Genomic DNA, 13,854 nt, shown 5'->3' with positions numbered 1-13,854 from the left:
ACTGTGGTATAGTGAACGCCTGGTGCAGCATACTGTGGTATAGTGAACTCATGGTGCAGCATACCAGGATATAGTGAACTCCTGGTGCTGCATACTGTGGTATAGTGAACTAACTCCTGGTGCATTAGTAGTGGTTAGTGTTGTGTAAATTGTGGTGAGACTTAGAGTCTTACATGGTCAATGTGGAATGCAAATGTGGTGCCTAGATGTCAAAATAACCAGAGAGAAGCTTATAATGTGTGTGTGTGTGTGTGTGTGTGTGTGTGTGTGTGTGTGTGTGTGTGTGTGTGTGTGTGTGTGTGCTGACTCAGGGGCTTTGTGGTGGGGAGCATTAGTAAACTGCAGCATTAGTAGGATGGTAACATTGGGATTCAAAGGTCTGTTTCCATTATCACTAAAGGGGGAATTACACAGAACGTATGGTAGTGTGTGTGTGTGTGTGTGTGTGTGTGTGTGTGTGTGTGTGTGTTCATTTGAAATGGGACATGAATATTAAAATGTGTTTTTGTGAGCCTGAATCATTTAACCCTGCAGCATGCTGTGGTTGGATAAATGCAGGCGAAAAAGCTTGTATTGACGAGCTTAAAGATAAAGTGACCGCAGATAATCTGGTTGTTAGGATTGGTTTACGCCTTCCTCTGCACTTTCCTCCTATTATCTAAAAGAAAGGTCCATATAAATGAGACAGAAGCTGCTGGAAAATAAATTTCAAAATCACAAAAGAAACTGAATACATAAATGGCTAAGTGTGATAGAGGAGTCGTCCATTAATGTGTTGAGGTAAGCAAAAAAAAAGAAGCTATTATTAAAATGAATTTGTTTTGAAGTAAAAATGGCTGACAGGTTATGTTTGATGAATGATGGTTTTAGGATTCATCAACTGTTAGTAGATACATTTTGCTTTCATGCAGCGATGCAAAGAAATGGTCATTTCCATTACAGTGAACACTTCAAATGAACATTTGTTTAATGTGTACGACTTTATTTAGTACCTGAACTTCTGCAGCCCTTCATAACTTAACTTCAGAGTAGAGACACTGACCAGCTGCTCCAAACATGTTCATCTCCGGAGCCAACGAAGGCTCAGCTAAGACAAAAATGATATTCTATTTAGGCACACGTGTCATGTGTTTATTTCATATTCAAATGCGTCACAAACAAGATGTTCATTTTTCATTCTCAATGTCTCTTCTTAAATACCAGCAGAATATCCCAACTTGATCATTTTGAATCATCTTCTTTTTCTGGTGGACTTTTCTACATGTTTGAGAACCTAGACGGGGGAGTGAGTACACGTGCAGCACTTAGTACTTATTCTTTCCATTCATTAAAACATCATCAGAATATAAGACATTATGTCCTCTGAACTTCAGATGTTACATGCAGACCGATTGAAGCTTTCTATCTTCCTCAGTGTTGAACAATGAGTGTGCGTGGTGAGATGACTTCCTTTGTGGACAAAATGTTGGAGGCAGGATTTATTTTGAAGGATTTTGAAGGATCTGCTAAGTGAATTCTACAATTCACCTAGCAGGCACTTTTATCCAAAGCGACGTACATCAGAGAGTAAGTACAACACAAGCAAGGATCTAGAAAAAAGGGAACAATGTCAGTAAGAGCAAACGATCAGCTTTGAGTTCGACTGGACACACAAGTGCTGACAGGAAGTGACCAGAGGCAAAGCGCAACATTGACGGCAGTTCTTGAGAGCTCTAATCAGTATAGAAACCATCTTATAAGTCGTCGTTATCAAACAAAAACCATCGTCATTACCATCATCATCATCAATAATATGGAGACCATCATCATTAAGTTAGTAGGTATTCATGAAAGAGCTGGCTCTTTAGCTTTTTCTTAAAGGTGCAGAGGGACTCTGCAGATCACATGGAGTTTGGAAGTTCATTCCACCACCGGGGGGCGACAGAGGAGAAGAGTCTAGTCAGAGACTTAGGACCCTGTTGTGAAGGTTGGATCAGACGCCTTTCATTGGCAGAGCGTAGTGGGCGGGAGGGAGTGTAGACCTGGATAAGAGAGTTAAAGTAAGGAGGAGACGTTTTTGTTGCTGTTTTGTAAGCGAGCAGCAGAGTTTTAAATTTGATGTGAGCAGTAACTGGGAGCCAGTGTGAGGAGATGAACAGAGGAGTGACATGTGCTCTTTTAAGAAGGTTGAAGACCAGTTGTGCTGCTGCATTTTGTATCATCTGCAGGGGTTTGATAGTGCATGTAGGAAGACCTGCCAGTAGAGACATCACAAGAGCCTGTACCAGGAGCTGTGTAGTTCTGACAGGTAAGGTCTGATCTTCCTGATGTTGTTCAGGGCAAATCCACATGACCGGGCAATCGAGGCTACTTGAACCTTAAAAGTTAGCTGGTCATCAATCATGACACCCAGGTTCCTGCAGACTTTGTGGGCATGAGTTTGGTTGTTCCAAGCTGGATATTGATCTGTGGTTGTACAGAGGGACTGGCTGGGATGACAAGGAGCTCAGTCTTTGAAAGATTGAGTTGAAGGTGCCGTTCATTCATCCATTCAGAGATATCAGCAAGGCATGATGAGATTCTTGCAGAGACTGTAACATCGTCTGGCGGGAATGACAGGAAGAGCTGGGTATCGTCAGCATAGCAGTGGTATGAGAAGCCATGAGAGCGGATTATTGAACCAAGTGAGCTTATGTATATGGAGAAGAGAAGGGGACCAAGCACTGACCCTTGAGGTACCCCTGTGGATAAGCTGTGCGCTTTGGACACTTCTCCCTTCCACGACACTCTAAAGGATCGCCCAGAGAGGTAGGACACGAACCAGCAGAGGGCAGATCCTGAGATGTTCAGAGAGCGTGGACAGGAGGATTTGATGGTTGACTGTGTCAAAGGCAGCAGACAGGTCTAATAGTAATAGAACTGAGGACTGACCCGCAGCTCTGGCAGCTCGTAGTGATTCTGTTACTGACAGAAGTGCAGTTTCAGTAGAGTGGCCCCGCTTAAAGCATGACTGATTTTAATTTTCAGGCTGAACTGAAAGATGGTGATGTAAGTTCTCTGATTATAAACTATAAAACACAGAAATTCTGTGACTTTGGTTTTATTTTTTCAAACTTTTAGGGTTTTGAAAAAGCGAAATAAAAAAATGGATTAAAGGAATGAAATATTCCAAAGTGATGGGTTACTTGTGACAGCTCTGTCGGGTCCTGAATATTTTTCTTGTACTTCTTAAAATAAAACATTTCCATCAGATCATGTTTTCTCTCTTTGTACAGTTTACCAACATTTCATGTTATCATGCATCTGTTAGCATTTAGCACTTAGCTTCAAACAGTTGCACAGTAATGGTCTAGACCTCTTTTGTATAGTCTAGTTTTTTAATAATGAATTAATTGAAAGCTTTGTGATTGACTGCAATTAATCACTTTAATTAATAATGTGAGGAGGACAATCGTGAATAGAAGAAAACCAACCAGGTACAGAAACAACAAATGAAAGGAGAACGAGGGAGGCATTAAGAGATCTGGTGAGGAAGACTAAAATGAGGACATAGAGGAAGGAGAGGCAGACAAGGAGGATGAAGAGGGTGAAGAAGGAGAAGAACAAGAGGGGGGTGAGGAAACAAAGAAGATAAATTTAATTTTAGATTTTGTCAATCTGTGGTCTGGTCCATAAAAAAAAAACCCTATAAGAGGCCGATGGCTTTTAGAGCCAGAGGCAAAGACAATTTGTGTGTGTGTGTGTGTGTGTGTGTGTGTGTGTGTGTGTGTGTGTGTGTGTGTGTGTGTGTGTGTGTGTGTGTGTGTGTGGTCATGATGCTGTTAATGGACTCCTCTGTCCTTCTGTCTCCTCAGATAAAGATTTCAGTGATCTAATCATGTGATATAAATATTTTTGTTTTGGATAAGGTACAAAGAAAGCACACAGATACAGCACAGAGAACCTTTTTCTTCATATCAATCTGAAATATCAGAAACATCTGAAAGAGCTCTATGACTCAGAGTTAAAGGAATATCCCCTATTTTTAGCCGGGTATTATTTCTTAAGTCTGCAGCAAGTGAACAGACTGTAACGTCTGCAGCGGGTAAACAGGCTGTAACGTCTGCAGCGGGTAAACAGACTGTAACGTCTGCAGCAGGTAAACAGGCTGTAACGTCTGCAGCGGGTAAACAGGCTGTGCCGTCTGCAGGAGGTAAACAGACTGTAACGTCTGCAGGTAAATAGACTGTAACGTCTGCAGGAGGTAAACAGACTGTAACGTCTGCAGGTAAATAGACTGTAACGTCTGCAGCAGGTAAACAGACTGTAACGTCTGCAGGTAAATAGACTGTAACATCTGCAGCAGGTAAACAGACTGTAAAGTCTGCAGGTAAACAGGCTGTAACGTCTGCAGCAGGTAAACAGACTGTAACGTCTGCAGGTAAATAGACTGTAACATCTGCAGCAGGTAAACAGACTGTAAAGTCTGCAGGTAAACAGGCTGTAACGTCTGCAGCAGGTAAACAGACTGTAACGTCTGCAGGTAAACAGGCTGTAACGTCTGCAGGTAAACAGGCTGTAACGTCTTCAGCAGGTAAACAGGCTGTAACGTCTGCAGCAGGTAAACAGACTGCAGCAGGTAAACAGACTGTAACATCTGCAGCAGGTAAACAGACTGTAACGTCTGCAGGTAAACAGGTTGTAACGTCTGTAGCAGGTAAACAGACTGTAATGTCTGCAGCAGGTAAACAGACTGTAACGTCTGCAGGTAAACAGACTGTAACGTCTGCAGGTAAATAGACTGTAACATCTGCAGCAGGTAAACAGACTGTAACGTCTGCAGCAGGTAAACAGACTGTAACGTCTGCAGCAGGTAAACAGACTGTAACGTCTGCAGGTAAATAGACTGTAACATCTGCAGCAGGTAAACAGGCTGTAACGTCTGCAGCAGGTAAACAGACTGTAACGTCTGCAGGTAAACAGGCTGTAACGTCTGCAGGTAAACAGGCTGTAACGTCTTCAGCAGGTAAACAGGCTGTAACGTCTGCAGCAGGTAAACAGACTGCAGCAGGTAAACAGACTGTAACATCTGCAGCAGGTAAACAGACTGTAACGTCTGCAGGTAAACAGGTTGTAACGTCTGTAGCAGGTAAACAGACTGTAATGTCTGCAGCAGGTAAACAGACTGTAACGTCTGCAGGTAAACAGACTGTAACGTCTGCAGCAGGTAAACAGACTGTAACGACTGCAGCAGGTAAACAGGCTGTAACGTTTGCAGGTAAACAGGCTGAAACGTCTGCAGCGGGTAAACAGACTGTAACGTCTGCAGGTAAACAGGCTGAAACGTCTTCAGCAGGTAAACAGGCTGTAACGTCTGCAGCAGGTAAACAGACTGTAACATCTGCAGCAGGTAAACAGACTGTAACGTCTGCAGGTAAACAGGTTGTAACATCTGTAGCAGGTAAACAGACTGTAACGTCTGCAGGTAAACAGACTGTAACGTCTGCAGGTAAACAGACTGTAACGTCTGCAGCAGGTAAACAGACTGTAACGACTGCAGCAGGTAAACAGGCTGTAACGTTTGCAGGTAAACAGGCTGAAACGTCTGCAGCGGGTAAACAGACTGTAACGTCTGCAGGTAAACAGGCTGTAACGTCTTCAGCAGGTAAACAGGCTGAAACGTCTGCAGCAGGTAAACAGACTGTAACATCTGCAGCAGGTAAACAGACTGTAACGTCTGCATGTAAACAGGTTGTAACATCTGTAGCAGGTAAACAGACTGTAACGTCTGCAGGTAAACAGACTGTAACGTCTGCAGGTAAACAGACTGTAACGTCTGCAGCAGGTAAACAGACTGTAACGACTGCAGCAGGTAAACAGGCTGTAACGTTTGCAGGTAAACAGGCTGAAACGTCTGCAGCGGGTAAACAGACTGTAACGTCTGCAGGTAAACAGGCTGAAACGTCTTCAGCAGGTAAACAGGCTGTAACGTCTGCAGCAGGTAAACAGACTGTAACATCTGCAGCAGGTAAACAGACTGTAACGTCTGCAGGTAAACAGGTTGTAACATCTGTAGCAGGTAAACAGACTGTAATGTCTGCAGCAGGTAAACAGACTGTAAAGTCTGCAGGTAAACAGACTGTAACGTCTGCAGCAGGTAAACAGACTGTAACGACTGCAGCAGGTAAACAGGCTGTAACGTTTGAAGGTAAACAGGCTGAAACGTCTGCAGCGGGTAAACAGGCTGTAACGTCTGCAGGTAAACAGGCTGTAACGTCTTCAGCAGGTAAACAGGCTGTAACGTCTGCAGCAGGTAAACAGACTGTAACATCTGCAGCAGGTAAACAGACTGTAACGTCTGCAGGTAAACAGGTTGTAACGTCTGTAGCAGGTAAACAGACTGTAATGTCTGCAGCAGGTAAACAGACTGTAACGTCTGCAGGTAAACAGACTGTAACGTCTGCAGCAGGTAAACAGACTGTAACGACTGCAGCAGGTAAACAGGCTGTAGCGTTTGAAGGTAAACAGGCTGAAACGTCTGCAGCGGGTAAACAGGCTGTAACGTCTGAAGGTAAACAGGCTGTAACGTCTTCAGCAGGTAAACAGGCTGTAACGTCTGCAGCAGGTAAACAGACTGTAACATCTGCAGCAGGTAAACAGACTGTAACGTCTGCAGGTAAACAGGTTGTAACGTCTGTAGCAGGTAAACAGACTGTAATGTCTGCAGCAGGTAAACAGACTGTAACGTCTGCATGTAAACAGGTTGTAACATCTGTAGCAGGTAAACAGACTGTAACGTCTGCAGGTAAACAGACTGTAACGTCTGCAGGTAAACAGACTGTAACGTCTGCAGCAGGTAAACAGACTGTAACGACTGCAGCAGGTAAACAGGCTGTAACGTTTGCAGGTAAACAGGCTGAAACGTCTGCAGCGGGTAAACAGACTGTAACGTCTGCAGGTAAACAGGCTGAAACGTCTTCAGCAGGTAAACAGGCTGTAACGTCTGCAGCAGGTAAACAGACTGTAACATCTGCAGCAGGTAAACAGACTGTAACGTCTGCAGGTAAACAGGTTGTAACATCTGTAGCAGGTAAACAGACTGTAATGTCTGCAGCAGGTAAACAGACTGTAAAGTCTGCAGGTAAACAGACTGTAACGTCTGCAGCAGGTAAACAGACTGTAACGACTGCAGCAGGTAAACAGGCTGTAACGTTTGAAGGTAAACAGGCTGAAACGTCTGCAGCGGGTAAACAGGCTGTAACGTCTGCAGGTAAACAGGCTGTAACGTCTTCAGCAGGTAAACAGGCTGTAACGTCTGCAGCAGGTAAACAGACTGTAACATCTGCAGCAGGTAAACAGACTGTAACGTCTGCAGGTAAACAGGTTGTAACGTCTGTAGCAGGTAAACAGACTGTAATGTCTGCAGCAGGTAAACAGACTGTAACGTCTGCAGGTAAACAGACTGTAACGTCTGCAGCAGGTAAACAGACTGTAACGACTGCAGCAGGTAAACAGGCTGTAGCGTTTGAAGGTAAACAGGCTGAAACGTCTGCAGCGGGTAAACAGGCTGTAACGTCTGAAGGTAAACAGGCTGTAACGTCTTCAGCAGGTAAACAGGCTGTAACGTCTGCAGCAGGTAAACAGACTGTAACATCTGCAGCAGGTAAACAGACTGTAACGTCTGCAGGTAAACAGGTTGTAACGTCTGTAGCAGGTAAACAGACTGTAATGTCTGCAGCAGGTAAACAGACTGTAACGTCTGCAGGTAAACAGGTTGTAACGTCTGTAGCAGGTAAACAGACTGTAATGTCTGCAGCAGGTAAACAGACTGTAACGTCTGCAGGTAAACAGACTGTAACGTCTGCAGCAGGTAAACAGACTGTAACGACTGCAGCAGGTAAACAGGCTGTAGCGTTTGAAGGTAAACAGGCTGAAACGTCTGCAGCGGGTAAACAGGCTGTAACGTCTGAAGGTAAACAGGCTGTAACGTCTTCAGCAGGTAAACAGGCTGTAACGTCTGCAGCAGGTAAACAGACTGTAACATCTGCAGCAGGTAAACAGACTGTAACGTCTGCAGGTAAACAGGTTGTAACGTCTGTAGCAGGTAAACAGACTGTAATGTCTGCAGCAGGTAAACAGACTGTAACGTCTGCAGGTAAACAGACTGTAACGTCTGCAGCAGGTAAACAGACTGTAACGACTGCAGCAGGTAAACAGGCTGTAACGTTTGAAGGTAAACAGGCTGAAACGTCTGCAGCGGGTAAACAGACTGTAACGTCTGCAGGTAAACAGGCTGAAACGTCTGCAGCAGGTAAACAGACTGTAACATCTGCAGCATGTAAACAGACTGTAACATCTGCAGCATGTAAACAGGCTGTAACGTCTGCAGGAGGTAAACAGACTGCAGCAGGTAACCAGACTGTAACGTCTGCAGAAGGTAAACAGACAGCAGCAGGTAACCAGACTGTAACATCTGCAGAAGGTAAACAGACTGTAACGTGGAATTTCATTAAAAAGATTTTGACAAAAAAAAAGAAGAACTTATCTCATTGTTTCACATTTTGTGTATCACATCCAAACAGCACTATAAAGCAGCTGCCATGGGACAATTGTTAGGGGCAATTGTTAACACATCTGTTAAACATAATGGTTGATGGATTAAAGTTTGTCCACTATAAGCTATAGTTTTTTTCCCTGACGGGCTCAGGTTGGTATTCTAAGTGTGACAAAAATGTTTTATCAATATATTTTCATTGAAGCCAGTTCAAGACATACAGTGTAATCAAGATGCAGTCAACATTTTTATTTTTCAAAACATTCAAAAAGCCATGATACTTCTCTCTATAAACAACACCCTATAAAGTCCAACTGGGGGGCTTACTGGCTGGCTGGACAGCTATGGAGGGACATTTTCTGTGTCAGTTGGACGAGGGTGTAACATTATAACACCTCGTCAGCTGGGAGTTTTTCAAAATATTTACAGGTAGGTTTATTTTTCATTGATGGCAGTTCATGTTGCTTTGTCAACTAAAGCTCTGTTGTCCAGTAATTTAAAGAGAAGTTGTCTGTTATTACTGGTGCATATGCATTGTGATAACAGCTGGTTGCAAGGGCTAGAGTACAGATTCAAGCCTTCCATTCATTTAAATACAGATATTGATTTTACTTGAAAAATATTTTATGTCATTTGGTTCCAGGGTGGTGCCATGTAGTTATTAATTCAAATGTATAACTGTGTTTATTAATATTAATTAATGAATCAATTATAATTATTAATTGAATAGCCAAATTAATCACATAAAATCCCAACACAATTGGTGCCAGGAAACCCCCACAGCATGATACTGGATGTTGTTGGGCAGGTCCTCCTCCTTGCTCAACTCAAGTCCTTTTTTGCAGCTGCAAGTAGAAAAGGGAACTCAACATCCAGACCCTGCAGGATGAGGTTCAAACCCTGCAGACAGAAAATACATTTATTTTTCAGCACTTCCAAACTGCCAGGCAGAAACTGCTGGACATATTTGACATAATTCAGGCAGCACAGGTTTTGAAGGTTTTGAACCAAGCCCATTAAGAGTTTAACAACCATGGTGAAAAGGCTAAGTAAAGAACCTGGTGGTCAAACACTGAGAGTTATTTTTCTCCTACTGTTTGTTCAACATCATTGAAGCATCCTGACTGGAGGACTGCAAACTAGAACCCAGGTACCTGAAGAAGGACACACATAAGACTCTCCTCTTGCAACCAGAAAGACAATAAAGCAATGTGAACATGTAAGAGTCCTGACAGGAGTTATTAAATTATAAACTTTATTTTTGTTCCTCTAGTTTCTGTCTCTGTCTCTTTTTACTCTCTGTGCACATTAACCTCTTTAATGCCAGCTAGCTTTAGATGCGTGTGTGGTTTGTGGACACACCCTGATGTGTTTGTCTTTCAGAGACCACAGTCCATCCTGAATCCATCCCGAGTCCACCACAGAGAGCTCGAGGGCACATGCACACACACACACCTCTACTTTTACTGATCCTTTTAAACTAATGGACCTCTATTAAAAATGATGTGGGCCTCTGTTTTTCTGTGGTTTCTAAGCCTGTGTGTGTGTGTGCGTGCGTGTGTGTGTGTGTGTGTGTGTGTGTGTGTGTGTGTGTGTGTGTGTGTGTGTGTGTGTGTGTGTGTGTGTGTGTGTGTGTGTGTGTGTGTGTGTGTTGCATAGACAGAGACACTGAGTTTTTGTCTCTAAGAAAGCCCTTGTTGGGTTAGATGTTTTAGATGAGAAACATCAGAATACATTTGAGTTATATAAAATGTTTCTCTACCAGATAAAGAAAATTAAGATATATTCTACATAGTGTGAGGGAGGAGCACCATGTGGAGCGTTATATCTCAGCTAGGCCTCCAAAAAGAAAAAAACTGACCTTTGAAATAATAGAAACAAAAACAACAACAAAAGACATTTCTCAGAAAAAGGTCTGTGTTTCCCATGATGATGTCAATGGAGTGTTTCCTCATAATATTTCCCAGAGGAAGCATATATAATGCAAAGAGAATTGGTCCAAGTACTAAACCTTGTGGAACTCCATGGCTAACTTTGGTGTGCATAGAGGACTTAGCAATAAAATGTACAAACTGAGATCGGTCTGATAAGTAGGATTCAAACCAACTTAAAGCAGTCCCTGTAATTCCAAGCAAATGCTCTAGTCTGTACAACAGGATCTGATGGTCAATGGTGTCAAAAGCAGCACTAAGATCTAACAAGACGAGCACAGACAGAAGTCCCTTGTCTGAAGCTAGAAGTAGATAGGTTGTAACTTTAACTAGTGCAGTCTCAGTGCTATGGTGGACTCTAAATCCTGACTGAAACTCCTCAAACACTTTGTGAGGTTACCCTTTTCAGTATGGGATAACTTTAAAGGTTCTATATGTAACTTTTTTCTTTTTGTTCTCAACGTCCTCCTCACTCCGCTCCGCTTACAGAGCTCAACAGAACAAACTCATCACACACTCCTGCTCTTCACCTCCACAGTCAGAGGACGTCTTCTACACACTTCTATCAAACTCATCACACACTCCTGGTCTTCACCTCCACAGTCAGAGGACGTCTTCTACACACTTCTATCAAACTCATCACACACTCCCGGTCTTCACCTCCACAGTCAGAGGACGTCTTCTACACACTTCTATCAAACAGCCAGTGCCTGCAGAGACTGAATACAGACACACAGACTCCTTCACAGACTTTCACATGGCCACTTAACTCCTCTGTAAACATTATGCAGGTAAATATCCAGTGTTTCACGATGATGATGCTAGTTTGTGTACTTACAAGCACGTATGACGAGCACGCGAGGGAGAGCGAGCAACAGGTTAATGGTGCAGTTCACCTAACGGCCAAGCGGTGTCGATAAGACGCAGTATTTTTGAAAGTTACACATAGCTCCTTTAACATGATAAAGTAAAACATTATTGGACTAAGAACCTTTTTGGTGCAGAAAGTCGACATGTTGGGAAACTATTAGGATCCTTTGTGATGTACAGAGAATTAAAAACAACTTTTAAAACGAGTTTATCAGAAACAACTTTTTATTTGATCTGTTTGTATAAAAGAGACAAAGAGAGGTTTGGTTATTACTCATCATCTGCTGGTTTCAGAAGTCGATAAAAGTCACCACAGGTTTCATGTTGGATTCATGAATAAAAGATTATGTCCCATTAGAGACGACCACAGAGTGTTTGTCTCTAACATGAACACTCAGAGGACGCCATTTACAGACGCGGACGCCATTTACTGACGAGGACGCCATTTACTGACGAGGACGCCATGTCCAACCCAACATCCTGTCAAACCTCTAACATGAACACTCAGAGGACGCCATTTACAGACGAGGACGCCATTTACAGACGCGGACGCCATTTACTGACGAGGACGCCATGTCCAACCCAACATCCTGTCAAACCTCTAACATGAACACTCAGAGGACGCCGGAGACAAAATCTTCTTCTGTCAGTTTGTTTGTGCGTGTGTGTGTGTGTGTGTGTGTGTCTGTGTGTGTCTGTGTGTGTGTGTGTGTCTGTGTGTGTCTGTGTGTGTGTGTGTGTGTGAGTGTGTGTGTGTGTGTGTGTGTGTGTGTGTGTGTGTGTGTGTGTCTGTGTGTCTGTGTGTGTGTGTGTGTGTGTGTGTGTGTGTGTGTGTCTGTGTGTGTGAGTGTGTGTGTGTGTGTGTGTGTGTGTGTGTGTGTGTGCGTGCGTGCGTGTGTGTGTGTGTCTGTGTGTGTGTGTGTGTGTGTGTGTGTCTGTGTGTGTGAGTGTGTGTGTGTGTGTGTGTGTGTGTGTGTGTGTGTGTGTGTGTGTGTGCGTGCGTGCGTGTGTGTGTGTGTTTCTGGTCAAAGTCAGTACATTAACTCACCATTAAGAATCAATGGTTCATCAATAATGCATTATGGTCATTGGTACATTAAGAAGTCATGACATTGACATCACAGTGGGGGGGTGGATGGGGGGGGGTCATATCAGCCTATAAAAACACAACACTAAATAGAGCTGCAGGGCGGGGCCAAACAAAGTACAGACTCACAAACAGAGGAACACACACACACAGACACACACACACTCAGACACACAAACAGACACACACACACACACACACACACACATAAATACAAGAAAAGCTGCTTTTAAAAATGAAGATACTGGAGCACTAAAACGTACAGAAAAGAGTTGAGAATCAGATTTGGAGAAGCCAAATTTGCACACAGACATTCTTGAACAAGCCTTTAAAGCTAAAAACCCTAAAAGAGTGTGGGACACAATGAAAACTCCAATCAAATCAATTGCAACAGACAATGAACTCAAATTTTCCAATGACCTTAACTCTTTTTTACAAGATTTGAATCACAAGTCGACCCTGCAAAATTCCCTGAAATACTCAGAACCATCATACCTGCAGCTTCAGACAGAATCCCATCTCCTTCCAGGTTGTTCAAGTCTCTTTTTACAATGCTAACAGCTGCATATCAATTCTGTTCTCTGTTCTCGAGCCTTGTTATCAAGTCATGATTTCTCCAAGCACTCCAGAAACATGTAAAACTCCTTAAGGACAGTCCTGGTCCTCTCAGTGTAGTGAATCTCTTGTAATCTAAGAAGAACCCTTCAGATGACGGGTTACCAACAACACCTGTGTGTATTGCTCTGGATGTCATTCAACAGAAGACCCATACCTTAAGCTTGACTTTGTTCCTCACTTGACCTTTGACCTCATATGGTACAAACTGATCTAATGTTGTGAACTCAAAAGGTCTTTCTGGCTTTGTCTGCTCTGATGGAAGGTCAACCATAATTAGCTTACACTTCCTTTTATTTCTCTAATCTTTTTACATATCACACAGCTGTCAACAACTTTTTTGGCCACCCTTTTGGCTTTTAACTACCCAGACCTCCTTTTTTTTCAGAAAGAGTGTCCCTGCTATGTCCTCGTGATGTCATTACATTTTACACCTTCCTGGGCTGAAAAGAAAAGATCTCCTACTGCGTCCTCACATTCTCCAACAGAGAGCAGAGTTTTGTAGTTTTGAATTGTTCCTCTACTTTTAAAGGGATTACCACGTTTCCTTGTCAGGAGTTAAGGTAATTAGTTTCCTTTTCCACTCTGTAGCAGCTCTCCACATCCAAGCGATGACCCATTTCCATCAGTGAAGGTTATTCCCCAAGGCTTTCCAGTCCAGCAGGCTGGTGTGAGGCATCTGTGGAACATGATTTGACTTAGTGGCATGTACTCATCAAACACCTTCATGAGGTCTGCTGACAGTGGATTGTCTCTGGTCAGACATCCCCGTCCTGCTTTCTGGGAGGCTTTTTTCTAACAAGTATGGCTCCCTTCTCATTCACAGGTGTGACAAGGCC

The sequence above is a fragment of the Labrus bergylta genome, chromosome 7 (genome assembly GCF_963930695.1).
Source record: "Labrus bergylta chromosome 7, fLabBer1.1, whole genome shotgun sequence".
Classification (NCBI taxonomy): Eukaryota; Metazoa; Chordata; class Actinopteri; order Labriformes; family Labridae; genus Labrus; species Labrus bergylta.
The sequence above is the reverse complement of the archived record's forward strand: the minus strand, read 5'-3'. Positions refer to the sequence as shown.